Source organism: Octopus bimaculoides, chromosome 18, assembly GCF_001194135.2.
Source record: "Octopus bimaculoides isolate UCB-OBI-ISO-001 chromosome 18, ASM119413v2, whole genome shotgun sequence".
Classification (NCBI taxonomy): domain Eukaryota; kingdom Metazoa; phylum Mollusca; class Cephalopoda; order Octopoda; family Octopodidae; genus Octopus; species Octopus bimaculoides.
The window spans coordinates 50,294,043-50,298,026 of NC_068998.1; the positions used below are offsets into that span (position 1 = coordinate 50,294,043).

The 3,984-nt window shown below is 35.9% G+C and overlaps 1 long non-coding RNA gene across 4 annotated transcripts in view; it reads left to right on the top strand.

Annotated features, from left to right (window-relative positions):
* Positions 1-3,984, top strand: part of LOC128249861 (uncharacterized) — a 24,664-nt gene that overhangs the window by 17,308 nt on the left and 3,372 nt on the right. The gene's annotated exons all lie outside the window — the stretch shown is intronic.

Sequence of the window (3,984 nt, forward strand, 5' to 3'; positions counted from 1 at the left end):
TATATATATACATGTGTGTGTGTGTGTGTGTGTGCGTGCGTGTGCGTGTGTGCGTGTGTGTGTATACGTCTTCGGAAATAATGACGTCAGTACATCAGTGGCAAAACCGTTGATATATGACTTCATGGAACAGAAAAACAAAAACGAAATCTATTATGTACGAAAGCTTTCAAAATACTTGTCATTAAAATCTACATATTCATTAATGTGTTTGCAATTTAATTCAACCTAAAATATTTATCAATTAGCTAAGGCAAAAGAAGTGATTTAATGAATAAATTACTCAACAATTGTAAGTAAAAACACGACGCATTTCTACAGACTCAACATAAACAAACTCATTAACGCTAAAATCTCTGTGATAGATTTTATTAAAGGAATACGTATAACATTGAGTGATAGTATAATTTAATTTTCTCTCAATATATCTCCATTTCAATGGACACCGGTGAATCAAAAGCTTAACACATTATATACTATCAATATCAAGAGGGAATATGTGAAAGCAATAATTTCAAGACATCCATTGCTTTGAAAATATTGTTGAGGCAACAGGTACGTTTTCTCGATGTTAACCTCCATGGCAATAGTACTTGTTCTATTATATAAATATTCCGATTATAATTATCTAAATGGAGTAAGTGGAGCAGGAGCATACACGAAGACGGAAAGCGTCTCTGAAGAGGTCACAGATGTCTGACGAAAGATTTCCGGACAATGGAATGAGTTAAAATAAGAACAGTTATAAACGAGTGAAGAACGAATACATAGTGCGTGTGTTAATTTGGCAAAGAAATGACCAGCCCGAAATACAACAATATCTGTTTCAACACCCGGTTCCACAACAGGAATCTTGCAAATTTATGAACCTAAATTAAAATGTTCTGTGTTGTGCAAAATCACTTATTGTCTTCATAAAATACTCAACCAATATGGTAACAAACGCTCAGTTGATATATATTTCTAGAAGCACATCACAATTAATACATTATTTCCCAAGACCAGTATAAACCAATGAGTTATGAATGGGCTACTGGCAATAAAATAATTCCAATCGCTTCCATTTCTTATTTCATGTAAATTTTCCACTGGCAAACATTTTCGTTACTTTTAATTTGATTTTGCAGTCTTGGTCAAAGGTTTGGACCGTTGTGACCAATTATATAATATTGTTTATTATTATCTCATTTATCAATCCGGTGAGCTGGCTGAAACTTTAGTGCGGCGAACAAATTTCGTAGCGCTCTTTCGGCAGTCTAAACGTTCTTAAGTCAAATGCCACCGAAGCCACTTTCGCTTTTTAGCCTTTCTGAGTCAATAAAATATCTATTTGTGTAGCACTGGGGTTGATGTAATCGACTTATACCCTCGCACGAAATTTCATTCTGTGTGCCTCTGGTTGAAGGAATTAGAATTTCTATGAAATAACGCAATGACAGTTTTTTACCATTGTAATCTCTTCATCCCACATGCTAGTTCCTAATGTTTCTCTACTTTCTCATTTTCGTTAATATCAACTCACTTAATGTCGATATCAACTTCAATCTATCAGCTCACCTAACGTTCGTACCGCGTTTTTATAATTTCAAATGCAGAAAGACGTTTAACATCACAAGACACATGTTACCCGCTGTATCATGTCCTGTGTTATATTCTTTCGTACTTCCCTACTGTACTGTCTTCAAAAATATCCAATGCTTTCACATTTCCATAAACTTTGCGTTTGTTGCTTGACTGAGATTTATCAGTCTTTCATTTCTATCACATTTTTTTAAATGCATTTTTTCTGAGCCACAATCATTTCCTCATTTCAGTCAGTTTGTATTTATGTCGCAGACACAACCAATGTTCTTCAACACGTAACAACTGTTTTTTATTATTTCACCATGAAGTCATTTTATCCTTTCTCAAAGCAAAACGACCGAAATCTTCCTAGGAACCCCTATTTTGAAAACAATGATTTAATGGGGTGATGGGAATGAATAAGTTAGTATTTTACAAGCCTCTTCCGTATAGAATGTCTAATACTAAAGCCGAATTTCGTCTAAGCTATCTGTAATGAAATGCTATAATGAACTGATTAAAATCAGTTGTAAGAGACATTGAGAAATACCTACAGGAAAACAATTAATGCCATTGATGTTTTTGTTTACGCACTCCATCTGCTTTTGTTGTTAATGTTGATGTGTAGCTAACGCCGATCTTGAGCGACTAAATCTATAACCAAAAGATTTGCGATATTCCGTTTGTTTTGAAGATGGTGTTGCGTTCAACTAAATTAAAAGGATGCTCGTTTTGGAGTTAATTATACGTCTAAAAAACAACATAATCATACACACGAATTTATAATATTCGATATTATCCATATTAAAATTGGCTATAACCCGGCACAAAAGTCATTATATGAAAACGAAATGGTGTGATAATATGAAACGTAGTTCAATCTTCTAAAAATCTGATATAAACGTATTGTGATGCAATCATAACCGCTGATTGAAAATAAGACCAAAATATAACTTTCACAGACTGAAATGCCTCTGGTTTTCTTGATGCTTTCAGCTGGAATGACACTCACCACCATCTGATATTTACTCTGATTTTATTTTAGTATGTCTGTAAGAGTTGTTATCTCGGGAGGTATATAGCTCTGACTGGACTATGAAAGGTGTATGTTTTTCTTTCTTTAATACTCTCTCAATGGCGCTTACCGGTTTTATATACAATCGGGATATTCACAACAGCAAAAAATATATCTGTCCGCTGCTTTCCATGTACGAGGTGACGATTTCTCCTCTAAGACGTAGGTACTTGTGTGTATACGTCATTGCAAAAGCTCAAAATGGCCGAAATGCATGTGCCATTTTCGATGTTTGTTGCTGTCTGACATTTATTCTGTATTACATGTTGTCTAAAATGAATACTGCTGTAACTTTCCTCTCACCGTTATTTATGCTATAACATCGATACCTAGATTCCTATATTAAATCGTTATTGCTGTGTTACAGTGCGTGAGAGTTTTAATGTTAGTGGGTCGGTATCCGTTGTTAATTAATATAAACTTCTTCAGAGTGATGTCCCTGTATCATTTGTTGCTTCTTACCCCGTCCCACAGGCCTTGTAACACTCGAGTATCTAAAAAATGATTTACTTCAATGTCTGCGATTTGTAATACGCATCTATATGAAGAAGCATGAGGATCGCTTATGCATACTAGATTCATGAGTTGCATCTAAAGTGTACATTTACAGTGTGACATCTTGTGTCACCAAATACTTAAATATATGTAACACATGAAATAAAGTAGTACCAATCTCAAATCCATGTTTCATATTCCACAGCACATCACGAATAGAGTTTGTAATATTTGCATATGTCTCCGACCGCCGATACGGATCATTTCGGGTGTATTGGAGAATAATGACCGGAATAGGTAAAAAGCTAACGAAATATCGATATGCACCGTTTTTATTCAACGTAGGGGCGAGTTGCCTTTTATGGTGTGAGACATTAAATTTTCATTAATACTCGGCGTCGTAAAAAGATAGTTCCCACCAGTGTTATCTAAGGGATGACACTTGTGGCGTGGCACTTGTGACGTCGCAACTCATTTCTACTGCTGAGTGAACTGGAGCAATGAGAAATAAAGTGCCTTGCTCAAGAACACAACACGCAGCCCGGTCCGGGATTCGAACTAAGAACATCATGATCGTAAGCAGGACACTCTAACCACGGAGCCATGCGCCTTCCCATGATGGTATTCCCCAGATATTGGACGTATAAACAAAGCATACACGCTACGCATGTGTCATCGACAATGTTTACATTATTAAAACTGTCTTTATACAAAATATAATTTTCTCTAACATAAGCCAGGGCGTGGCATGTCAGGGAATAGACTTTACGCTCTCTTCTTGCAGATATGTCTCCGACCGGCAATATGCTCCGTTTCAGGGCGAGTGGCATGTAATATCACTTTGACATAAG